This window comes from Crinia signifera, chromosome 3 (genome assembly GCF_055691185.1).
Source record: "Crinia signifera chromosome 3, ASM5569118v1, whole genome shotgun sequence".
NCBI classification, from domain to species: Eukaryota; Metazoa; Chordata; class Amphibia; order Anura; family Myobatrachidae; genus Crinia; species Crinia signifera.
The window spans coordinates 328,384,048-328,411,409 of NC_139219.1; the positions used below are offsets into that span (position 1 = coordinate 328,384,048).

A 27,362-nucleotide genomic window follows, 5' to 3' on the forward strand; every position below is an offset into this window, starting at 1 on the left:
AACATATGGTACATGTGTAATATCCTTGTATTAGGGGTACAATTGTTGTGTGCTAATACCTGCATACTGTGGACTATAGGCATATCTGCCATCCCCATAGGGGACATTACATGTTTCATGGACATATATATAAAGATGCCTTCACAGAAGGCAATAGAGACTCTCATAGAAAGCAGTGTGTTTATTATTTATTTTATGCACTGAAGTTTCCTGGAGGGGAATGCCCTTACAGAGTTAAAATGCCCTGTACAGAGGGGATCAAAGACAGCAATAAATCTCTGTGTAATAAAGTTTTACAGCACGCGCTGAGAGCGGGAAGCTGGAGGATCGCGTGCTGCTGGGTTATAAATAGAACACAGCTGATAACGGAGAGGAGAGTTACCTCAGGGAATACAACTAGGCAGAGCTGTGCAGCATTACAGAAAACTGACAGCAGTGCTGAGGGCTAAGAGAGGTGTCTTACCGGAGGCTGGGCTGAGATCTGGTGGTGTCCTCATCAGCTCCAGTGACACTGTTGCAGGAGGTGCCGGAGTGTGAGAGGCTGCATCATACAGGGGGCGGCATCAGAGGCGGAGTGTGGTCCAGAAAGGAGGTGGCTGAGCCGGAGAAAGGGGAAGCCTGAAAGACACAAAGTGGGGAGTGGTGAGTGATAATCCAACCCACAAAGCAGCTTAGACATCCCCAGTACAGCCTATATAATAGTCATAGCCACTCACAGAGACGCCCACAGGAGTGTATGGGCAGCCAAAGTACAACCCATAGTTGATACCTGGTGAAACAGAGCCCTGCTACATAGTGACATTTTCAGCTTCAGGACAGCGTAGACTGGGCATCTTTACATGAGGAGAGCTGTACCCCAAACTCACACATAGCAACTGGGACAGCTTAGTCTAATCAGTGGACGTTTGCAGTATTTCAGCATTCAGGGCATAGCTCTGTGGCAGTAATTATAGACAGAGCCTCCATTATCATCAGGAGAATCACACAGCCACTTTCTACAAAGTACAGGCAGCGGCATACTGATAGAGACTGTAAAATGGCTTTCCCTCTATAGCATTTCAGTGAGGGACAAAACGCTACCCACCTCCATTAGAGTACATTGGTTACTGCTCAGATCCTCAGTACATCCTTCCACCAGCGATATTAACTATTTCAGTGCTTACAGTAAGTCAAACACAGTTTGCACTAGCGCAGTGGAAATATACAGGGAGAGTACAGCTGCAGCAGCGCAGAGGAGGGTGATAGACATTATTCACCCTGAGGGGACAGGACAGTCTATTTATTCCTTCATATCCCTCAATTATTAGGCTCCAGAAAACCTACTTCATTAATTACACACCCCACAGGAAGGCAGTTAAATCATTACAAGAAAACAGTAGCTGGTAAAACAGAGACTATACTAACAGTAATAAATTGGACTCCGCACCATAAATACTACACTGCTAGCAGGTCAGCAAACCAGACTTTTATTGACAGGAAACCTATATAGCAGCTTATTGGAAGTGCAAGCCAGTCAGTATACCTCTGGAAATTAGCAAGTTTGTATACAGAAAAGTGATACACAGTTTATATCTTCATTGAGTTCAGATTACTCAGAAACTGCCCAAAATAGAAGGGGCTAAAGTGATTCTAGATGTAACAGCATTCACCTCAGCAAACGCTTGAAAGAACAGTTATCTCTAAGACTGTAATTGTATAATTTATTGCCAGCAGTCACATAGTATTCAAGCAAAGTTGGTTAGGAGAAACAATACCTATAGCCAGCTGCAGTGGAAGTTAATTTATTCCAACCTCAAGACCCTATCTCTTCACTTTGTAACTAAGTACGTCAGGCGGACAGCGAGAAACAAAGTGCAGGGAGTACTAAGCACAGCTAACAGCGTTTATGGTCTAGGAACTGTTATTCAGCACCTACCAGTAGAAAGGACAGAGTTTTGGGTTTTGTAATACTTACCGGGACAGGATCTCTCTGTTGGATTACAAATACACTGGGAACGCGGCTTCTCAGTGTGGAACTTGAACTCCTGTCAGGAAAAAGACATTAGCCTAAACTAAGCGCTTAGTGAAGCAGTAACTGCAGTTACGATAGGAACATTTCAGGACTATTGTAAGGTCAGAGGATTATTGCGCAATAATAAATACTGGTAATAGAGAGGCCTCTCATATCTTACGGTTACTAATTGAAACGTGAAATTGCCTGGTTATTGTATGTAATTGAGATGTGAAATAACCTTATTACTTTATAGGAAAAGGTAGGATTATTAGAGTAATGCATTGTTAAGTAGTTCCTGAAACCAGGCTATCGCAGAAATTCCAGGACAAACTACTACTGTTCCAGAGAAATAAAACTTGGTTCATTTTGGTATTGTTTATATTGTATTCACTGAAGCCTGTGTACATGAAATTAATTATTGTACTGTTTGCTAGCCGTGTAATAAATTGTTGTTAAACCTTGCCTGAGAGATTTGTTCGGAAAACAAAGAGAATAAATACTTACCTAAGTGGAATATTACAACTGGCGTCCACGAACAGGATCAAACCAAAGACAACAAGTAAAGAAGGCAAAATGTCGGGAACGGAGTCCCAAACACCTGATGTAACAAGGAGGAGGATCTTACCATCACCTGAAGGAATATCCACCAGAAAGAAAGTAAATCCTATAGAAAACTCACCTATAACCATGCCCTACTACTTTGGTGCCCCGTGGCTGCCTATTTATTCCGGATGTAATCGCATTGCCGGGGCGACCACATTTAGAGACTTTAAAGACCGAATGCAGTCCATGTTTCAGGTATGTCCCTTGAGCGAGACTCAACAGGTTGAAATCCTAATAGGACAGCTAAAAGGACCTGCAAGGAGGGAAGTGAAAGCCTGGAAAAGGGACCAAAACAAGACTGTACAAGAAATATTTAAAAAATTAGCTGGAACTTTTGATGCAAACACCATAGCTGATCTGAAGGGGCGACTGTATGCCCGGAAGCAGAAGCCACAAGAATCCCTACGTGATTATGCATTGGCATTACAGGAAGCCATGCAGGCTATAAGAGCAAGAGCACCTGGAAACAAAATGCGGGATGATGAGACACTGGTGAATTTATTCGTTGAAGGTGCAAGAGGAGACTCCACCCGTGCACAATTACGGATGTGGAGAAAGCAGAATATTAAAAGTACTTTTGAAGAATTCAAAGAGTCGACCTTTCAAATACTAGGCTTGAACCAGAGTGACGAAAATGAATACAGTTCAGTTTTGGGGGCTGAAGATGAAGATGAGGCTGAGGACGAAGAACAAGCAGTTCAGATTCCAACTTGATACAAAAAAGAAAATACAATAGACTGCGCTAATTAATATAAGAAAGGTGTTAAAGAAATGCTAGTAACCTGAAGATTGAACATGATTTAATGAAAAGTATCAATAAAGATATATATAGCAGCTCAGGTTAAAATCAACAATTTTACATACATTGTGCACATATAAAAATAGGATAAAAAAATATTTGGAATGAAAAAATGAAAAAATGGGGGAAATTTAAAATTCTTAAAGTGACTGAAAATTGTGTCCATACGGTACCGTATATTTTGGAAAGAGTCCCGCTGGATGGGGGGCAAGGATTGTTAAGCCCACTTGGATCCGTTCCTATTTTGCCTCAAATGTAAACGACCTGGAAGGCAGGGGGAGGGATAGGCAGCTTGATGTTTAGGGAGTAGGTGGAACTCCTGCTGTTCCTCAGATGCCAGGGGAATAACCTGGTTGTGAATGGTCTCCCCAAATAGATGCCAAGGTAAGGTCTGGAGGCTGGTCCGGTCTCTCAGGTGGTAAAAAGCTTTGTGGTCTTGTGGTAAAAATCAGTCACTTTAAAGGTTCACCAACGCGTTTCGCTCTATGGTAGAGCTTTTTCAAGGTGTGTGCATGGCTGCATTCAGAGGGTTTAAATACCCTTCTCTGTTTATGAGGGGGCGGTTACTTGGCAAAAACAATTAATCAATTAACAACAACACATATAAAAATATACATACCTAACATTACCTATCGTGAGCAGGAGACAGGAGTATTCATATAGGATGTAAATTAGTGGAAAACGAGTTATATAAATGCGTTTTTATCCTTCAGAAAGGATCTTATCATAGTTTTCATTACACTATCGTTTCCGGATGTCCGGGAGTGACGTGCTTCCGGTATTTGGAACGCACGTCACTTCCGGTATCCATAGCGCTGGACCGCAAGCGAGTGAGTCCAGCGGTCAGCTGGGTGGGAGTGTCCGGCTTATTGATGTGGGGCGCGCTTCCGGAAATACGGAGCGTGTCTTCTAATACACATTTGCCATCCCCACATTTGTTATGGATAATCTCGGCGGCCATCTTTGAGAATTTGGACAGTGTCGTGAGTTCATACAAGATCGGCCATGTTTCTGGTTTGAGAAGGGGGATTTCACCATTTGTATATGGGATCGCTTTATTTAAGGTGACTTAAATGGCGGCGGCCATTTTGTTGGTTAGACACAGTATTTATACTCATTCTGACCGTATTAAACATTGCTAAACTATAATAAATAATAAATAATAAACAATAATAAATAATAAAGAGATATGTACAAAGTAATGATAAATAATATACAATGAATACATGATACAATACAATGAATACATAATAAAATGATGAATTAAAATAGCGATATTCATATGGGTAACAATGATGCATGTGATATGCCTATCACAATAAGTATTTCCAAAACATCGTGAACAATACTTTAGATAGTCTGAAAAGATTGTCAACAAAGCATATTAACCCACATTCCTCAGATAGTTCTTTTATTGCATTTTCAAAAATTCTTCAAAAAAGATTAGACCTAGAAAGGATAATAAGGATTTATGGGAAAAACTTTTATAAAACGGAATTTAGTTCTACAGCTTCATTTAACCCTTCAGGGAAGATGGTTTGTAGGCGGAACATCCAATAGATTTCTTGTCTGCAGAGTTGACCAAAGCGGTCTCCTCCTCTTGTGGTCTTTTTAATATGTTCTAAGCCCATTAATTTTAATCCCATTGGGTTTCCTGAGTGGGCTTCATGAAAATGTCTGGAAATGCTGTGGGTAAGGACATGTTTCAGGATGTTTCGTCGGTGTTCAAGGAAGCGTGTCTTAATTTTTCTAGTGGTGCGACCCACATATTTAAGGTGACATGGACAGCTGAGCACGTATATCAGATAATCAGAGTTACAATTTAAAAATGTCTCTGCAATAATTGTGTTCCCTTCTTTATCCTTAATTGGGTAATCAGTTTTAGTTAGTACATATGCACAAGTTGTGCATCTGCTAGACCCACATTTAAAAAAACCCTTGGGTTTGGGGTTCAGCCAAGTGGAAGTTATAGGTGATTGTGGCTGTGTCACAATAGGTTTTAACATGCTAGGTGCTAGAAGATTTTTAAGTGTTCTGTTTTTTTTGAACACGAAGAGAGGTTTACTGGGGATGACTTCGGCTAGAAGATTGTCCTGTTTTAAAATGTTATAATTCTTCCAGACTATTTGTTTGATCTGACTAGAGTGGCTATTATATTTAGAGATGAAGGTAACATCTAGATTGTTTTTCTCTTTGGATGTTCCAATCTGTCTAATTTTTTGGTTATTTGATTGGTCTAATAGGGTTTCTCTATTTAGAATAATGACCTCTTCGTAGGCTTTTTTCAAGAGATGGGAGGGATACCCTCTCTGCTCAAATGATTCAATCATTTCTGAGGCTTGTTTTTCAAACACTTCTTTGTTAGTGCAATTCCTAAAAAGTCTCAATAGTTGCCCCTTGGGTATGCCCTTTTTCCAGGGCTGGTGGTGTGCACTTTTATAATGTAGGTAGGCATTTGAGCCTACCTCTTTAGTGAAGTTTGAGGTGGAGATACCATCCCCCTGTGCTTCTAGGGTCAGGTCCAGGAAAGAGGTCCGCTTCGAGTGGATGTTGTGAGTAAAGTGTAAATTAAAAATATTAGTATTAAGGTGCTCAACAAAATCAAGTGCACGGGAGTGTTCCCCATCCCAAATAATAAACAGATCATCTATGTAACGGCCATAGAGGACCAGATTCGCGCGGAACTCGCCATCCCAAATCAGTTGTTGTTCCACCTCCCCCATATATAGGTTCGCGTAGCTCGGCGCGAATCTGGTCCCCATGGCCGTCCCCATAGTTTGTAAGTAAAAAGTGTTTTCAAAAAGAAAATAATTGTGCTGCAAAATATATGAAATAGAATCTGTGAGGAATTTTTGGTGTCTCACCCCCAGGTCCCCGTCAGATTGTAGACGTTTTGCAATAGTCTCTGTTCCCTTGTCGTGGGGAATGTTGGAGTAAAGACTGGTTACATCCAAGGTGAGAAAGGAGTAAGAGTCCTTCCACTCAATCCTTTTTACCAGCTGTAAGAAGTGTATAGTATCTTTGACGTGGGACCTGAGGGTGGCGACTCGTGGTTGGAGATAGGTATCAACATAAAAAGAAAGGTTGGATGAAAGTGAATTAATGCCAGAAATTATAGGACGCCCGGGAGGTGCTGTGAGGGTCTTGTGTATTTTCGGAAGGTGGTAGTAAATTGGTGTCAAAGGGTGTTCACAGAAAAGGAAGCGGAACTCTTCCCTGGAAATGACCCCATCATCTACTGCTGATCGTAGAAGGTTAAATAATGTTAATTTAAATTCCTCAGTGGGGTCGGCAGCTAATGGAATATAAAATTCTTTATTCTTAAGTTGCCTATTGGCTTCTGCGATATAGTCTGATCTGTTTTGAACTACCAGTCCGCCTCCCTTGTCTGCCTCCCGAATTGTTAGGGAAGTATCTTTAGTTAACTTTTTGAGGGCCTTCTTTTCATTTTTACTAAGGTTGGACTTCATTGTATGCGTCTTAGAGCTCGCAGTTATACACATATTTTTAAAATCGTCGAGCGTGGTCTTATAAAAGCTCTCCACGCTTGACCCCTTAGATTTAGTGGGAAAAAAGTCTGATTTTAATCGAAATTTTTCTTTTGAGATATCAAATAATTTCATCGGTTCTGGTGAACCAGGCCCTAATTCCTCCAACAATTCGTTTAAGGCAGCCAAGGCTGGCTGGTCGCCTTCGTCTAGAATGATCGCCGCTGCTTGGTCTCTATTTTTGTTGAGCACCTGTCTCGCAAAGTAACGTTTGCGACATAAGCTTCGTATAAACCTATTAAGCTCGACAAAGAGGGTAAACATATTTGGTGGGGTGACCGGGGAGTATTTTAGACCTTTTCCCAGAAGGGAAAGGTCAGAGGGGGAGAGGCTTTTACTGGATAGATTAAATACTGTCTGTTTAGCTTGTTTAAAGTTTTTAGTTCTTATATTCTTTTGTTTCGTCTTCTTTCCTCCTCTTCTCCCTCTGAATCTAAACTTCTCCCTCTTTTTGGTGTCCCCTGGTATTTTGTTCGAATTAGTCTGGATTCTTCTCCTCGTTGTATTCTTTTCTCTAAAAAAACCTCCTCTGATTCCCTTTCTCTTTCTTTAACGGTGCGGCTATTTTCTTTAGGGCGTGCTCCTAGTTGGACATTTTCTGTTTCTCTTGGGTCATTCCATCTATTGGGTTCTCTCTGTGGTTTAGGTGAGGCGGGTCTGAGGGATTTAATGGGCGTACGGGGACCGGAGTGGACCCTCCGTGTTCCAGTTTGTCCATATTTCCTTCCCTCAAATCTATCCCTTCTATTGGTAGACCCATCCTGGTTGGTACTTAGTCTGTCCCTGTTCCTTCTAGGGTGATCGTTTCTGCCATTATTCTCTGGGTAAACTCTATTATTTCTCATCTTATTCTTTTCTCTATACGATCTAACTTCTCCTCCCCTATAGTCCTCGAGGTCTCTTCTAAATTTCTTCCCTTTCATCTCTATAAGTGACACTTCGAATTTGGAAATTTTGTCATTAACTATTTCGTCTCTCTCTTTGTATTCTCTTGTCTGTTTATGGGTGTCTAATTTCTGTTTAAGTTGTTCTATTTCCTTTTCTGTCTTCTCTGCTTGTGTAGTCCTGTACTTAATGACTATCTTCATTAGCTCCATTGAGCACCTATCAAGTGTTCTCTCCCATTCAGTTTGTTCCACTGATTCTGGTAAGAAGATGGATGGTTTAAATAGCCGTAACCCTCTGGGTATCATATTTTTATCAATATATTTTTGTAAGTTTACACTATCCATCCAGTGTTTTAGCTCACATTTAAGCAAGTTTTCCAACGTGAAAAAATCATCTCTTAGTTCTGGATATGGGGTGTCTATATCTGTATTGGGTAACTCCCATTTAGAAAAGAAATTCTGTCTCCTGCTCATACGATCATTAAAGTTTGCAAAACAGCTCATGATTGCTGCCCCAGAAAGACTATGTGAGGTAGAAAAGGAGCTGATAACAAGAAGATATCAGGTAGGGGCGCAATTAGCTAGACCTGGTTTGCAAAAATACAAGCTGCAGTACCAAAAAAAGGGGGTTGTCACTCCCCTGCAAGAAGATACAAAAAAGAAAATACAATAGACTGCGCTAATTAATATAAGAAAGGTGTTAAAGAAATGCTAGTAACCTGAAGATTGAACATGATTTAATGAAAAGTATCAATAAAGATATATATAGCAGCTCAGGTTAAAATCAACAATTTTACATACATTGTGCACATATAAAAATAGGATAAAAAAATATTTGGAATGAAAAAATGAAAAAATGGGGGAAATTTAAAATTCTTAAAGTGACTGAAAATTGTGTCCATACGGTACCGTATATTTTGGAAAGAGTCCCGCTGGATGGGGGGCAAGGATTGTTAAGCCCACTTGGATCCGTTCCTATTTTGCCTCAAATGTAAACGACCTGGAAGGCAGGGGGAGGGATAGGCAGCTTGATGTTTAGGGAGTAGGTGGAACTCCTGCTGTTCCTCAGATGCCAGGGGAATAACCTGGTTGTGAATGGTCTCCCCAAATAGATGCCAAGGTAAGGTCTGGAGGCTGGTCCGGTCTCTCAGGTGGTAAAAAGCTTTGTGGTCTTGTGGTAAAAATCAGTCACTTTAAAGGTTCACCAACGCGTTTCGCTCTATGGTAGAGCTTTTTCAAGGTGTCAGCCTCCAGACCTTACCTTGGCATCTATTTGGGGAGACCATTCACAACCAGGTTATTCCCCTGGCATCTGAGGAACAGCAGGAGTTCCACCTACTCCCTAAACATCAAGCTGCCTATCCCTCCCCCTGCCTTCCAGGTCGTTTACATTTGAGGCAAAATAGGAACGGATCCAAGTGGGCTTAACAATCCTTGCCCCCCATCCAGCGGGACTCTTTCCAAAATATACGGTACCGTATGGACACAATTTTCAGTCACTTTAAGAATTTTAAATTTCCCCCATTTTTTCATTTTTTCATTCCAAATATTTTTTTATCCTATTTTTATATGTGCACAATGTATGTAAAATTGTTGATTTTAACCTGAGCTGCTATATATATCTTTATTGATACTTTTCATTAAATCATGTTCAATCTTCAGGTTACTAGCATTTCTTTAACACCTTTCTTATATTAATTAGCGCAGTCTATTGTATTTTCTTTTTTGTATCTTCTTGCAGGGGAGTGACAACCCCCTTTTTTTGGTACTGCAGCTTGTATTTTTGCAAACCAGGTCTAGCTAATTGCGCCCCTACCTGATATCTTCTTGTTATCAGCTCCTTTTCTACCTCACATAGTCTTTCTGGGGCAGCAATCATGAGCTGTTTTGCAAACTTTAATGATCGTATGAGCAGGAGACAGAATTTCTTTTCTAAATGGGAGTTACCCAATACAGATATAGACACCCCATATCCAGAACTAAGAGATGATTTTTTCACGTTGGAAAACTTGCTTAAATGTGAGCTAAAACACTGGATGGATAGTGTAAACTTACAAAAATATATTGATAAAAATATGATACCCAGAGGGTTACGGCTATTTAAACCATCCATCTTCTTACCAGAATCAGTGGAACAAACTGAATGGGAGAGAACACTTGATAGGTGCTCAATGGAGCTAATGAAGATAGTCATTAAGTACAGGACTACACAAGCAGAGAAGACAGAAAAGGAAATAGAACAACTTAAACAGAAATTAGACACCCATAAACAGACAAGAGAATACAAAGAGAGAGACGAAATAGTTAATGACAAAATTTCCAAATTCGAAGTGTCACTTATAGAGATGAAAGGGAAGAAATTTAGAAGAGACCTCGAGGACTATAGGGGAGGAGAAGTTAGATCGTATAGAGAAAAGAATAAGATGAGAAATAATAGAGTTTACCCAGAGAATAATGGCAGAAACGATCACCCTAGAAGGAACAGGGACAGACTAAGTACCAACCAGGATGGGTCTACCAATAGAAGGGATAGATTTGAGGGAAGGAAATATGGACAAACTGGAACACGGAGGGTCCACTCCGGTCCCCGTACGCCCATTAAATCCCTCAGACCCGCCTCACCTAAACCACAGAGAGAACCCAATAGATGGAATGACCCAAGAGAAACAGAAAATGTCCAACTAGGAGCACGCCCTAAAGAAAATAGCCGCACCGTTAAAGAAAGAGAAAGGGAATCAGAGGAGGTTTTTTTAGAGAAAAGAATACAACGAGGAGAAGAATCCAGACTAATTCGAACAAAATACCAGGGGACACCAAAAAGAGGGAGAAGTTTAGATTCAGAGGGAGAAGAGGAGGAAAGAAGACGAAACAAAAGAATATAAGAACTAAAAACTTTAAACAAGCTAAACAGACAGTATTTAATCTATCCAGTAAAAGCCTCTCCCCCTCTGACCTTTCCCTTCTGGGAAAAGGTCTAAAATACTCCCCGGTCACCCCACCAAATATGTTTACCCTCTTTGTCGAGCTTAATAGGTTTATACGAAGCTTATGTCGCAAACGTTACTTTGCGAGACAGGTGCTCAACAAAAATAGAGACCAAGCAGCGGCGATCATTCTAGACGAAGGCGACCAGCCAGCCTTGGCTGCCTTAAACGAATTGTTGGAGGAATTAGGGCCTGGTTCACCAGAACCGATGAAATTATTTGATATCTCAAAAGAAAAATTTCGATTAAAATCAGACTTTTTTCCCACTAAATCTAAGGGGTCAAGCGTGGAGAGCTTTTATAAGACCACGCTCGACGATTTTAAAAATATGTGTATAACTGCGAGCTCTAAGACGCATACAATGAAGTCCAACCTTAGTAAAAATGAAAAGAAGGCCCTCAAAAAGTTAACTAAAGATACTTCCCTAACAATTCGGGAGGCAGACAAGGGAGGCGGACTGGTAGTTCAAAACAGATCAGACTATATCGCAGAAGCCAATAGGCAACTTAAGAATAAAGAATTTTATATTCCATTAGCTGCCGACCCCACTGAGGAATTTAAATTAACATTATTTAACCTTCTACGATCAGCAGTAGATGATGGGGTCATTTCCAGGGAAGAGTTCCGCTTCCTTTTCTGTGAACACCCTTTGACACCAATTTACTACCACCTTCCGAAAATACACAAGACCCTCACAGCACCTCCCGGGCGTCCTATAATTTCTGGCATTAATTCACTTTCATCCAACCTTTCTTTTTATGTTGATACCTATCTCCAACCACGAGTCGCCACCCTCAGGTCCCACGTCAAAGATACTATACACTTCTTACAGCTGGTAAAAAGGATTGAGTGGAAGGACTCTTACTCCTTTCTCACCTTGGATGTAACCAGTCTTTACTCCAACATTCCCCACGACAAGGGAACAGAGACTATTGCAAAACGTCTACAATCTGACGGGGACCTGGGGGTGAGACACCAAAAATTCCTCACAGATTCTATTTCATATATTTTGCAGCACAATTATTTTCTTTTTGAAAACACTTTTTACTTACAAACTATGGGGACGGCCATGGGGACCAGATTCGCGCCGAGCTACGCGAACCTATATATGGGGGAGGTGGAACAACAACTGATTTGGGATGGCGAGTTCCGCGCGAATCTGGTCCTCTATGGCCGTTACATAGATGATCTGTTTATTATTTGGGATGGGGAACACTCCCGTGCACTTGATTTTGTTGAGCACCTTAATACTAATATTTTTAATTTACACTTTACTCACAACATCCACTCGAAGCGGACCTCTTTCCTGGACCTGACCCTAGAAGCACAGGGGGATGGTATCTCCACCTCAAACTTCACTAAAGAGGTAGGCTCAAATGCCTACCTACATTATAAAAGTGCACACCACCAGCCCTGGAAAAAGGGCATACCCAAGGGGCAACTATTGAGACTTTTTAGGAATTGCACTAACAAAGAAGTGTTTGAAAAACAAGCCTCAGAAATGATTGAATCATTTGAGCAGAGAGGGTATCCCTCCCATCTCTTGAAAAAAGCCTACGAAGAGGTCATTATTCTAAATAGAGAAACCCTATTAGACCAATCAAATAACCAAAAAATTAGACAGATTGGAACATCCAAAGAGAAAAACAATCTAGATGTTACCTTCATCTCTAAATATAATAGCCACTCTAGTCAGATCAAACAAATAGTCTGGAAGAATTATAACATTTTAAAACAGGACAATCTTCTAGCCGAAGTCATCCCCAGTAAACCTCTCTTCGTGTTCAAAAAAAACAGAACACTTAAAAATCTTCTAGCACCTAGCATGTTAAAACCTATTGTGACACAGCCACAATCACCTATAACTTCCACTTGGCTGAACCCCAAACCCAAGGGTTTTTTTAAATGTGGGTCTAGCAGATGCACAACTTGTGCATATGTACTAACTAAAACTGATTACCCAATTAAGGATAAAGAAGGGAACACAATTATTGCAGAGACATTTTTAAATTGTAACTCTGATTATCTGATATACGTGCTCAGCTGTCCATGTCACCTTAAATATGTGGGTCGCACCACTAGAAAAATTAAGACACGCTTCCTTGAACACCGACGAAACATCCTGAAACATGTCCTTACCCACAGCATTTCCAGACATTTTCATGAAGCCCACTCAGGAAACCCAATGGGATTAAAATTAATGGGCTTAGAACATATTAAAAAGACCACAAGAGGAGGAGACCGCTTTGGTCAACTCTGCAGACAAGAAATCTATTGGATGTTCCGCCTACAAACCATCTTCCCTGAAGGGTTAAATGAAGCTGTAGAACTAAATTCCGTTTTATAAAAGTTTTTCCCATAAATCCTTATTATCCTTTCTAGGTCTAATCTTTTTTGAAGAATTTTTGAAAATGCAATAAAAGAACTATCTGAGGAATGTGGGTTAATATGCTTTGTTGACAATCTTTTCAGACTATCTAAAGTATTGTTCACGATGTTTTGGAAATACTTATTGTGATAGGCATATCACATGCATCATTGTTACCCATATGAATATCGCTATTTTAATTCATCATTTTATTATGTATTCATTGTATTGTATCATGTATTCATTGTATATTATTTATCATTACTTTGTACATATCTCTTTATTATTTATTATTGTTTATTATTTATTATTTATTATAGTTTAGCAATGTTTAATACGGTCAGAATGAGTATAAATACTGTGTCTAACCAACAAAATGGCCGCCGCCATTTAAGTCACCTTAAATAAAGCGATCCCATATACAAATGGTGAAATCCCCCTTCTCAAACCAGAAACATGGCCGATCTTGTATGAACTCACGACACTGTCCAAATTCTCAAAGATGGCCGCCGAGATTATCCATAACAAATGTGGGGATGGCAAATGTGTATTAGAAGACACGCTCCGTATTTCCGGAAGCGCGCCCCACATCAATAAGCCGGACACTCCCACCCAGCTGACCGCTGGACTCACTCGCTTGCGGTCCAGCGCTATGGATACCGGAAGTGACGTGCGTTCCAAATACCGGAAGCACGTCACTCCCGGACATCCGGAAACGATAGTGTAATGAAAACTATGATAAGATCCTTTCTGAAGGATAAAAACGCATTTATATAACTCGTTTTCCACTAATTTACATCCTATATGAATACTCCTGTCTCCTGCTCACGATAGGTAATGTTAGGTATGTATATTTTTATATGTGTTGTTGTTAATTGATTAATTGTTTTTGCCAAGTAACCGCCCCCTCATAAACAGAGAAGGGTATTTAAACCCTCTGAATGCAGCCATGCACACACCTTGAAAAAGCTCTACCATAGAGCGAAACGCGTTGGTGAACCTTTAAAGTGACTGATTTTTACCACAAGACCACAAAGCTTTTTACCACCTGAGAGACCGGACCAGCCTCCAGACCTTACCTTGGCATCTATTTGGGGAGACCATTCACAACCAGGTTATTCCCCTGGCATCTGAGGAACAGCAGGAGTTCCACCTACTCCCTAAACATCAAGCTGCCTATCCCTCCCCCTGCCTTCCAGGTCGTTTACATTTGAGGCAAAATAGGAACGGATCCAAGTGGGCTTAACAATCCTTGCCCCCCATCCAGCGGGACTCTTTCCAAAATATACGGTACCGTATGGACACAATTTTCAGTCACTTTAAGAATTTTAAATTTCCCCCATTTTTTCATTTTTTCATTCCAAATATTTTTTTATCCTATTTTTATATGTGCACAATGTATGTAAAATTGTTGATTTTAACCTGAGCTGCTATATATATCTTTATTGATACTTTTCATTAAATCATGTTCAATCTTCAGGTTACTAGCATTTCTTTAACACCTTTCTTATATTAATTAGCGCAGTCTATTGTATTTTCTTTTTTGTATCTTCTTGCAGGGGAGTGACAACCCCCTTTTTTTGGTACTGCAGCTTGTATTTTTGCAAACCAGGTCTAGCTAATTGCGCCCCTACCTGATATCTTCTTGTTATCAGCTCCTTTTCTACTTCAGATTCCAACTTGGGCTATAAAAGGGACCGGCACGCAACAAGCCCAGACCAGTAAAGACTCGTCCGGGGCTCTTACAGCTCAACTTGATAAGATCACTCGAAGTCTGGCTGAAATGGGACAAGAACTAAAAGATTTACGCGAAGAACAAGCGACAATTAAACGCAGAGGGTGGTATAGAGAGCAAGATAGCCGAGGTCGGACTCAATGGACGCCCACTAGAGGCCGGGGACGAAGACCGTCAGATCAATTTGACGCCCAAGGTAGACCGATTTGTCGGCGATGTAACCAGAGTGGCCATATTGAGAGGCAGTGCCCCGAAGAAAATTTAAATGGAGAAGACCCGAGGCAGAGGACCTACCCTCGGGAGAATCTACCTCAGTAGGTCCACCCTCGACTGACTGGTGGTCCCGTTATGTTGGAGCTTGCCCTCATGTGAACATATTAGTTAATGGAATTGAGATACCAGCTCTGCTAGACACGGGTTCACAAGTTACCACCATTAACATCAATGAGTTTCGACAACATTGGAACGTAAATGATATAAAGACTCCACCCACTAACTGGTTACAGCTATCAGCCAGCAACGGTCAGCCAATACAATATCATGGATATTGGGAAGCCGACCTGACAATTGGAAACCACACACTGGCAAGACAGGGATGTCTGATCACCCAGGCACAAAACGAACAACTACCTCCCATCATTCTCGGAATGAATGTGCTCAGACACTGTTCAGATGAGCTGATTGAAACCCTGGGCCGAGAAATGAAAGCTGTGTCTGGTCAAGAACTTCAAGCCATCCAGCAAATGGTCAGGTTTCTTCGGGGGATAAAGAGATTTACCAACCCTCAAGGAGAAGTAGGGAAGGCCCGAATTGGCGACCGAGGTGCTGTGATACTCCCCCCTAATACGGAAAACGTCATATGGTGTAAAGCCAGGTTCGGAGTGGGAGGAGGCGATTATGAGGCATTGATTGAGTCCTGCGACCCAGAAGGTCAAAATTCTTTCGTAGTTGCCCGAACTCTAGCTCAAGTACGAAAAGGCAAAGTCCCAATCCGTATCCTGAATCCCCACAGTTTCCCAGTCAAATTGTTAAGAAACTGTCCGGTGGCTAGAATATCAGAAATTAGTTTCGAAGATGTGTTTGAGAGTGAAGCATCTATGGCAGTACAGACCGCAGTGATCTCCCCAACAGTAGAAAAAGACCAAGCCGAAGCCTGGTGGGACAAAATTCAAATTGGAAACCCTGACACTTCTCCAGAGCAGAGAGCCGGAGTGTTGCAAGTCATCAGAGAACATGCCCAGGCTTTCAGTCAATACCCAGCAGATTTCGGAAGGGCCAAAGACGTATGCCATTACATCCCCACGGGAACTCATCCCCCAATTAAAGAAAGGCATAGACCTCTACCTCCAGCACTATACCAGCCAGTGCGAGAGATGCTGTCGGAGATGCAACAGTCCGGTGTAATTAAAGAGAGTTGTAGTCCCTGGGCAGCACCTATAGTCCTTGTCCGCAAGAAAAATGGCAGTTTAAGATTCTGCGTGGACTACCGGAAATTGAATGAGGCTACCCACAAGGACGCTTATCCGTTGCCGAGAATTGAAGAGTCCTTGACAGCATTGAAGGCAGCTCGATTCTTTTCAACGCTAGATCTTACCAGTGGGTACTGGCAAATTCCTGTGGCACCGGAACATCAAGAAAAGACAGCATTTACAACACCAATGGGGCTTTTTGAATTTGAACGTATGCCCTTTGGCCTGTGCAACGCCCCTGCTACGTTTCAGAGACTAATGGAACACTGTCTTGGACATAGGAATTTTGAAATGATTCTGCTATATCTGGACGACATCATAATCTTTTCCAGAGACTATGAACAACATCTGGAACATCTCGGGGAAGTGTGCAGGCAGCTGATCAAGAGTGGGTTAAAATTGAACCCAGCCAAATGCCACTTACTTAAACCGGAAGTTCAATATCTGGGGCACATTGTAAGTGCTGGAGGAGTCCATCCCGACCCGGAAAAGATTAGTGTAGTTAAAGATTGGCCGGTCCCGACAACAGTAAGAGAAGTGAGAAGCTTCCTTGGCTTTGTGGGGTATTACAGAAGATTCGTTAAGCACTTCGCGACAGTAGCCGCACCCCTTCACGAGCTACTACGGGGACAATCAGGAGTCGAAAGGAGAGGCTCGACTTCTGTGATCTGGACCGAACGACATCAAGCCTCCTTTGAACAACTGAAGACATCACTGATCAGTGCACCACTTCTGGCCTACCCAGATTATGAAAAACCCTTCAGAGTGTACACAGATGCCAGCTGTGCCGGATTGGGGGCCGTCCTATCCCAAATGCAAGACGGACACGAGAGAGTAATTGCATACGCCAGCCGGGGTTTGCGTAAAACCGAAAGGAACCCAGAAAATTACAGCGCATTTAAGTTGGAATTGCTGGCTCTCGTTTGGGCTGTGACAGAAAAATTTCGAAATTACTTGACTGCTACATCATTTACTATCATCACTGACAACAACCCCCTTGCACACTTGTCCACTGCACACCTCGGTGCCCTTGAGCAAAGGTGGATGTCACGATTGGCCAACTTTAGGTACACCATAACGTACAGAAGAGGAAAGTCCAATGTGAATGCAGATGTATTGTCAAGATTGCCCATGGCCGGGTGGACTACAGAAGAAGGAGACGAGTATGAAGAGGTAGAGATACCTGCATTTGTCCCCAAACCTCAAAGAGACCGGTGGAAGAAAATAACTTCAAATCCCCTGACCGTGGTTGATGAAGTGCAGATAGAGTGGGAGAAGGTTCAGAGAGAAGATTCCATCCTGCAAGAGTTAAATACGATCCTAGAGTCTGGGCGAACACTGACCAAGCTACAGCGTACACAGTCAGATCCTGATCTCATCAGACTACTGCGACACCGTGAGAGATTGAAGATGGTTGGAGGAGTGTTGGTTCGCAGAAGTTATGACCCTGTGACTCATGAACGCATCAGTCAAATTGTGGTGCCCAGGTGGAAAGCTAAAGACTTGCTCCAAGCCTATCATGACCACTCAGGACATTTCGGGGCACACAAAACTGAAGCCACTCTCCGACAGCGATTCTTTTGGATAGGCATGAAGAATGACATTGCAAAATGGTGTCAAGATTGTGTGGCATGCACTTTAAAGAGAAATCCAGACCCCAAGCAAAAGGATCCTTTGTGCCCCATCCAAAGCCAGCGACCTCTGGAGCTAGTCGCATTGGACCATGTCAAATTGGAAGCTAGCTCTGGTGGTATAGAATACGCACTCACCATCACTGACCATTTCACTAAATTGATTGGGGTGGTTCCAGTTAGAGACTTGACGGCAAAGACAACAGCATGTATGTTCTTTAATCACTTCGTCCGCTTGTATGGCAGTCCAGAACAAGTCCTCACGGATCAGGGCGCCGCCTTTGAGGCTACGTTGTTCAAAGAACTGTGCGCTCTGTATGAGTGCAAGAAAATTAGAACTACTGCCTATCACCCACAGACAAATGGTCTATGTGAACGAGCCAATCAAACCATCATCGGTATGCTCAGAAAACTTTCTATAGAACAGCGAGCCCAATGGCCAAATCTGTTGCCCCATCTAGTGTATCTGTACAACAACACAGAACATTGCTCCACGGGATACACTCCCTTTTATCTCATGTTCGGGCGACAAGGAAGACTTCCAAAGGATCTAGAGTTATGCCGGACGGTGGATGAAGAGGAACATCCGACCACTAGTTGGGTTGAAGAGCATCAGCGACGTATGGAGTTAGCAAAGGAGATCGTTGTCAAGCGGATGGAAGGAGTACACCAAAGACAAGAGAGAAGCTACAATGCTGGTCTGAAACCCATCCCACTCCACATTGGTGATCAAGTATGGCGTAAAAAGAACTGTCGCACCAGTAAATTGGACCTCATGTGGGAAATCAATCCATACACAGTGGTTGGCATTCCAACTAAAAACTGTCATGCATATCAGATTCAGAAGAATGCAGGAGGAACAGTTGTTACCGTCCCCAGAGAACAGCTAAAACCCTGTACTCTCCAAGAAAGTCCATTGCTGTTAAAGGAAGCATCTCCTGAAAAAGAAACTGGTCAGTCCGAAACCAGAGTTGAGATGGATCCTGCAGAGATACTCATGTTAATGTATGATCCCAGAGTCAGACTTCCAAGTAGAAGTTGGAGTTCACCACTCAATGGTGAAATAGACTTAGAAATAAAGCCGGATAGGCCTGTTCGAAATACACGAGGGGTGAAACCCCTTCGGTTCAGGGAATAATCAGATTGTACATTTTGATGTCTTTAATTGCATGAAATGATTTGAAATGTTGAACATAAAACATATACAGTTGAAAGTTTATTGTTGTATTATAAATGTTAAATGCATGAGGACATGCAATATTCCAAACGGGAAGAATGTGATATCCTTGTATTAGGGGTACAATTGTTGTGTGCTAATACCTGCATACTGTGGACTATAGGCATATCTGCCATCCCCATGGGGACATTACATGTTTCATGGACATATATATAAAGATGCCTTCACAGAAGGCAATAGAGACTCTCATAGAAAGCAGTGTGTTTATTATTTATTTTATGCACTGAAGTTCCCTGGAGGGGAATGCCCTTACAGAGTTAAAATGCCCTGTACAGAGGGGATCAAAGACAGCAATAAATCTCTGTGTAATAAAGTTTTACAGCACGCGCTGAGAGCGGGAAGCTGGAGGATCGAGTGCTGCTGGGTTATAAATAGAACACAGCTGATAACGGAGAGGAGAGTTACCTCAGGGAATACAACTAGGCAGAGCTGTGCAGCATTACAGAAAACTGACAGCAGTGCTGAGGGCTAAGAGAGGTGTCTTACCGGAGGCTGGGCTGAGATCTGGTGGTGTCCTCATCAGCTCCAGTGACACTGTTGCAGGAGGTGCCGGAGTGTGAGAGGCTGCATCATACAGGGGGCGGCATCAGAGGCGGAGTGTGGTCCAGAAAGGAGGTGGCTGAGCCGGAGAAAGGGGAAGCCTGAAAGACACAAAGTGGGGAGTGGTGAGTGATAATCCAACCCACAAAGCAGCTTAGACATCCCCAGTACAGCCTATATAATAGTCATAGCCACTCACAGAGACGCCCACAGGAGTGTATGGGCAGCCAAAGTACAACCCATAGTTGATACCTGGTGAAACAGAGCCCTGCTACATAGTGACATTTTCAGCTTCAGGACAGCGTAGACTGGGCATCTTTACATGAGGAGAGCTGTACCCCAAACTCACACATAGCAACTGGGACAGCTTAGTCTAATCAGTGGACGTTTGCAGTATTTCAGCATTCAGGGCATAGCTCTGTGGCAGTAATTATAGACAGAGCCTCCATTATCATCAGGAGAATCACACAGCCACTTTCTACAAAGTACAGGCAGCGGCATACTGATAGAGACTGTAAAATGGCTTTCCCTCTATAGCATTTCAGTGAGGGACAAAACGCTACCCACCTCCATTAGAGTACATTGGTTACTGCTCAGATCCTCAGTACATCCTTCCACCAGCGATATTAACTATTTCAGTGCTTACAGTAAGTCAAACACAGTTTGCACTAGCGCAGTGGAAATATACAGGGAGAGTACAGCTGCAGCAGCGCAGAGGAGGGTGATAGACATTATTCACCCTGAGGGGACAGGACAGTCTATTTATTCCTTCATATCCCTCAATTATTAGGCTCCAGAAAACCTACTTCATTAATTACACACCCCACAGGAAGGCAGTTAAATCATTACAAGAAAACAGTAGCTGGTAAAACAGAGACTATACTAACAGTAATAAATTGGACTCCGCACCATAAATACTACACTGCTAGCAGGTCAGCAAACCAGACTTTTATTGACAGGAAACCTATATAGCAGCTTATTGGAAGTGCAAGCCAGTCAGTATACCTCTGGAAATTAGCAAGTTTGTATACAGAAAAGTGATACACAGTTTATATCTTCATTGAGTTCAGATTACTCAGAAACTGCCCAAAATAGAAGGGGCTAAAGTGATTCTAGATGTAACAGCATTCACCTCAGCAAACGCTTGAAAGAACAGTTATCTCTAAGACTGTAATTGTATAATTTATTGCCAGCGGTCACATAGTATTCAAGCAAAGTTGGTTAGGAGAAACAATACCTATAGCCAGCTGCAGTGGAAGTTAATTTATTCCAACCTCAAGACCCTATCTCTTCACTTTGTAACTAAGTACGTCAGGCGGACAGCGAGGAACAAAGTGCAGGGAGTACTAAGCACAGCTAACAGCGTTTATGGTCTAGGAACTGTTATTCAGCACCTACCAGTAGAAAGGACAGAGTTTTGGGTTTTGTAATACTTACCGGGACAGGATCTCTCTGTTGGATTACAAATACACTGGGAACGCGGCTTCTCAGTGTGGAACTTGAACTCCTGTCAGGAAAAAGACATTAGCCTAAACTAAGCGCTTAGTGAAGCAGTAACTGCAGTTACGATAGGAACATTTCAGGACTATTGTAAGGTCAGAGGATTATTGCGCAATAATAAATACTGGTAATAGAGAGGCCTCTCATATCTTACGGTTACTAATTGAAACGTGAAATTGCCTGGTTATTGTATGTAATTGAGATGTGAAATAACCTTATTACTTTATAGGAAAAGGTAGGATTATTAGAGTAATGCATTGTTAAGTAGTTCCTGAAACCAGGCTATCGCAGAAATTCCAGGACAAACTACTACTGTTCCAGAGAAATAAAACTTGGTTCATTTTGGTATTGTTTATATTGTATTCACTGAAGCCTGTGTACATGAAATTAATTATTGTACTGTTTGCTAGCCGTGTAATAAATTGTTGTTAAACCTTGCCTGAGAGATTTGTTCGGAAAACAAAGAGAATAAATACTTACCTAAGTGGAATATTACACATGTACCCAGGACGCTACATGAACTCTACCCAGGACAGTAACAGCTCTAGCATTGGGGATGAATGTTTTGAAATAGATTATCGAAACACATTTATCATCTTTGTCACGGGATCTATGGTACCATTCCTCATATTCTGCGCAGCCATTTGTCTTCTTATTATGTCTCTCCTGAAACACACCCGGAATATGAGAAGCAAAGGTTCAAGATTCACTAATCGCCAACTGGACGCCCACATAAGTGCCATCAGAAACATGGTCTCTTTTCTGTTTTTTTATGCTCTGTATGTTATAAGTTCATACTTGATGATTTTAAGCTTCCAGGTAGGAAATGAGTGTTATTATTTCATTTGTGGCATTTTTGTATCTGCCTACCCCAGCCTGCACTCTGCTGTATTAATATCGAGCCATGCCAAACTGAAGCGCTCTCTCCTGGCCGCTCTGCCCTGCGCAGGAACCAAATGAATGCCATAACTGTAGCTGCTTTGTTTCATCATAGGCTACTGTATATTATGTAGATTTATTTGCCAATAGCTGTGGTGTAATGTTTCATTTATTTGAAATTGGGCAGAAGAGGGTATGTTCAAGTATTTACTTTGCGCCCAATATATTTGTAAATACACTCTATAAGTATATATTTGGCACTTTGCCATTATGGTTGTGTTTTCTCATGCCTGTATGAATGGTGCAATAAACAGGAAGAGTTGGGTAACAAGTTGCAGTAGGTTCCTTATTTCTTATGCTAGTGAAGGAAGTTATTTAAAGAGCCATAATCAACTGCAACAGAACTGGGGTACTGGGGGGAGATTAAGGCACTAAACTGGAGGGTTAGGCTGGGGCAGAGAGTTAGGGGGGCAGGGAGAAGCTAGGTATACCTCGGGCACTCCTGTTGGGATTCTCAGCACTGGGATGCCGCTGTTGGTCTTCTGACTGCCGCATCCCGACCTCTGGCCTCGTGTATGTATTCCAAATGGAACATGACGAGGAACCCTTGCAGACAAAAATAAAATGAAGACACTTCCACTGATTGGGCCCTATTTAGGAAATCAATTTACGACCTCAGAACTCAAAGGCATCATTTTATCCACTACCCAACAGTGCTGCCTATAATATAGTTTAATATTGTAATAATGATGACACGTTTCCAGAGATTTCTACCACAAGGACAAGGAGACAAATTTCTCTCATATCTGCTGTTGCTTTAAAGGAAGTAAATTACTCATCGCATTCAAATGTAAAATTGCAAATCTGTAGTCAAACGTTATGTAAAACATAAATTAAACCGTCCTTTATTTAATGTAAACTCCAAATGTACATATGTCACATAGCAGACAGTTATCAAACCAGACAGTACAAGACGATTATCACTCTGACATTGCTGCATCTTCCTGCGAAGAAAATATGAATTTTCCAACTTTCATCTTGATATTAACTGTCAGCTGTTCTCTGATATTGACTGGTTTTCTTCTCAATGCATTTATTTTGATGCAGAACTTAAATTGGTGGCTGAAGGGGCAAACTCTACAAACAGTTGACATCATTATGACCAGCCTGGGAGCGGTGAGGATGATTCTTCTAACTAGTTTTCTTAGGATCACTTCTGAGGCTGGAATGATGTTTGTCGCATTCTGCAGCCTGTGGTGGAGCACCGTGCTCTACATCTTCTATTGCGTGATGATCACAAACTACAGCAACAGGTTTTTCCTGAGACTGAAGATGAACATCTCCAGGATGGCACCCTGGCTACTTCTGACATCACTGCTGGTGTCTCTTCTCTCCAGTCTGTGCAGCATATGGTGCATGTACCCAGGACACCACGTGACCTGTACCCAGGACAGTAATAATTCTAGCTTTGGAAATGGAACTGTGGACGCCAATTATGTGGATGTGCTTAATGTCTATTTTGTAGGATCAATCGCACCGTTCCTCATATTCTGTGCAGCCATTTGTATTCTAATTGTGTCACTCCTCAAACATGCCCAGAATATGTGCAGGAAAGATTCCGGATTCACTAATATCCATCTAGACACCCACATAAGTGTAATCAGGAACATGGTCTCTTTTCTGTTATGGGCAAACATTATGCTTTTGAATTACACAGATAACCCGTCCTATGTTCTGATCAGTGGTATCTTTGGACCTGCACACCACCTCCTGCCTACATACCACCTCCTGTCTGCATACCACCTTATGCCTGCACACCTCCCCCTGTCTGCATATCTCCCTCTTCCTGCACACCACCTCCTACCTGCACACCACCTCCTGCCTAGATGGCACCTTCTGTCTGCATACCTCCCCCTGCCTGCACACCACCCCCTGTATGCATACCTCCCCCTACCTCCACACCACCTCCTACCTCCACACCACCTCCTGCCTCCACACCACCTCCTGCCTACATACCACCTCCTGTCTGCACATCACTTCCTACCTCCACACCACCTCCTACCTGCACACCACCTCCCTGCACACCACTTCCTGCCTACATACCACCCCCTGCCTGCATACCACCTTCTCAGGACTGCCATAAGAAATTGTGGGGCTTGAGACTGACAAAATAGGCAGGGTCCCCCTTTCCATTCTGAAACACCTGGAATGGCTTGTTAGACCTGTGTCTACAGCACTGGCCTCACTGATCAATCTCTACAGTGCTTCAAGGGATATGTGGACTTTGTTTGTAACAAATTATGCTTTATATACTCCATTCCTGGGCCCTCTTTCTGTCTGGGCCCTGGACTGGAGTCCCGGCAGACCCCCCTGATGGCTGCCATGCACCATCTGCCTCTATACCTCCCCCTGCCTGTATACCACCTTCTTCCAGCCTACCACCTCCTGCCTGCATTTGCGGTTGCTAAAATTGTGATGCGATCCCAGATTGTGATGTTCAACTGCAACTGCAGCCTAACTAAGTCTAACCTTACCCAGGCTTTTAGTCGCAGTGGGCCTTGTGAGGCCAAGGAAACTGTATATGTGATGCAGTCCTTGTCCTTGCCACAGAGCTGCAAAAAGGGGGCAACCCCCATTTTGATGAATGCCAGACGCCTTTGCCCCATCCATCTCTGTGAAGGCCTCTGCCTGCCAATCAGGTAGGAGGAATTCGCATTTCTAAGATATTTGTTTACTCAAATATCTAAGAAGTAAATAGTATAAGAGTGAAGTGTTCTCATGAAAGTCAGGTTGAATATGTTGTGATTAAAATGATCAACGCATTTAGAGATAAAATCTTGACCACATACTAAATAAAGAAAATAAAATATTCTAGTTATCTTTTGCTGAGCACCAGGCATTCCACAGAACAAAACAAATACTGTTCAAGCATTCCCATGTAATGGTTAGCAAAAGTTTTGGCAAACCTGGTTCCCATTGCCAAGCCAAGCTCTGTAAATAGGTTGGTAAAACTTGGGGAATACCTGATACCCATTGCTGTTTCATAGTCATGTAACTACAGAAGCAAGCACAATTAATAAAAAAAAATAGGTGTTCATAAAAATAAAGGGAATGGATTTTATAATACAATCAAACTGGTCCCCTGTAATCCCCAAATAACTGCATAGCAATTTGGTACATTATCTGCAAAGCCTTACTTGTGAGCACACATCCTCGTTCTGCTAGCATCTAAAAAAGGATAAACCATATTCTACACATCCCAAGGTATAGCTTTAAACAATGGGATAGAATGAAATTTGGTTTACTGGTATTTGACCATATTTATGTCAGCCTCCTCTCTTCCAATATAGGGTAGAACTGAGAACAGAATAGACCAACTCCTTTTGCAAATAAATGTGCAAAATATATACATACTGTATGAGAAAATTTTTAATTTCATGGCTCCAAATAAATTCTTCCATAATCTTCTATGATTTGTGATTGGTCGAAAACTTCCACCAATGAGAAAATGTTGAAAAACATTCCAAGATTTTTCTCACTTTTGATCATGTATCTGAATGGTTGTAGTTTTCATATCCTGTATGTCAATAGTTAACAATAGGAGAACTCCTTGGTCTTTTTTTTCGATAATCAATTTTTTTAGGTTTTGTAAATGTTGATAATCATAAAAAGCATACAGTGAGAGACAACATGCTTGGTTTAACATATCACATATATGTTGAAAGCATATATAGAATTTTTCCCAGCTTGCTAATTAGTAGATTGTAGACATGTTTCAATTTGCAAGGTTGTTTCTGCCACCTCTGAAGCTGTCTCAGTATAGGGGAGGAAGAGGAGGGAGTTGTATGGCACGACTGTAACTGAAGGGATGAGATATAGTGGCGTGTTTGGAGGAACATATAAAAGTGTGAATTTGGGGGGCTATAATTATCCATTAACGAGGAAAAAGGGAGTAAGGTCCTACCTGGGTCGAACATTTGGTTTGCCGCACACAGTCCCTTAGCTTTCCACTGAAGATGGCCGAGTGATCGCTAGCTAGTTTTTACGTAGTTTAATCCAGTTGAAATAAGTGTCATGGAATAGGGGATGGGAGAGTATATGTGGAGGAATAAGATATCTTTTGGAGTGAAGCAGTGCGTTAGGGGAGTAGGGGTGAAAAATTTCTGTGTCCAAGGAAAGATCTGTGTACGAGTTATTTTCTAGTATCCAATCAGCAGCATATATTGCCAAGATGGACATGAAGTATAAGGTAAAGTCTGGGACATTGACGCCGCCGCTAAGTTTGTCCATGACCATCTTCGCGAGTGCTATTTTTTTTTTACCATGCCATAAGAAATGGGTAACAGCTTTCTTGAGGTGTTTTCATCAGGAGAGGACAGTTTAAAAGGTAATAGTTGCATGACAAGTTTCAGGAATATAATAGATTTGATTACAGAAAGTCAGGAGGAGTTCATGTCAGCCTTGAAGCTAGGTGATGATTTGGATTCCCAGATATTTAAAATGTGAATTAGTGATAGCAAACGGGAGAGTACAGATGGAGCCGGCCTCCCTCTTGCTGGCGAATCGCCAGATTGTCTCCGCTGGCAATCCACCAGCGGCGAGGCGCTCCATCTGACTGAGATGCGCGTGCATCTCAGTTTCCGGGCGGCGGGGCGACGGGAACCCTGTCCGTCTCCGCTTCAGGGAGATGGACAGGGTTAGGGGAGGCAGTGGGGGAGAGCGGGGAGGCGGCGGGGACCCGGGGGAAGCGATTCTTCCGCCATCCCCTGCAAAAACCAGGCCGGCTCCATCTGTAGTAAGGATTAATGGAATTTGGGTGTTGGGGGGAAGAAGAGGGAGGAGTTCGGATTTAGAGAGATTGATTTTGTATCCGGCAGTATGATAGAGTTAAAAAGGTCCACTAGTATCGGGGCTATTTTGGGCAGCAGAAGCTTATAGAAAGCGCCACAGTAACCATCAGGGCCAGGTGCTTTATTGGGCTTTAGTTGTTTGTTAGCTGATTCTACTTCTGTATAGGTGACAGATTTTGTGAGGAAGGAGGACATATCTGAAGAAAATGTAGAGAATTGTAGGTTTTTCCACAATGGTGAGGGATGGGGTGGGGAGTGGACAGGCTCAGTGAGTTCTAAGTTAATTGGAGTAGGAGAAGGTAATGAGGAGGTATAGAGATCTTTGTAGAACATCTGCA

General features: G+C 42.2%; 1 long non-coding RNA gene across 1 annotated transcript; it reads right to left on the bottom strand.

Moving 5' to 3' along the window:
* Positions 1 to 216: 216 nt before the first annotated feature.
* LOC146064892 (uncharacterized) lies at positions 217 to 21,737 on the bottom strand. The gene is made up of 4 exons (XR_014471866.1): positions 21,233 to 21,737; positions 19,742 to 19,896; positions 1,955 to 2,024; positions 217 to 618 (listed from the first exon to the last, which is right to left on the bottom strand). It is a non-coding gene; the product is annotated as an uncharacterized LOC146064892 (long non-coding RNA).
* Between the last annotated feature and the right edge of the window lie 5,625 nt (positions 21,738 to 27,362).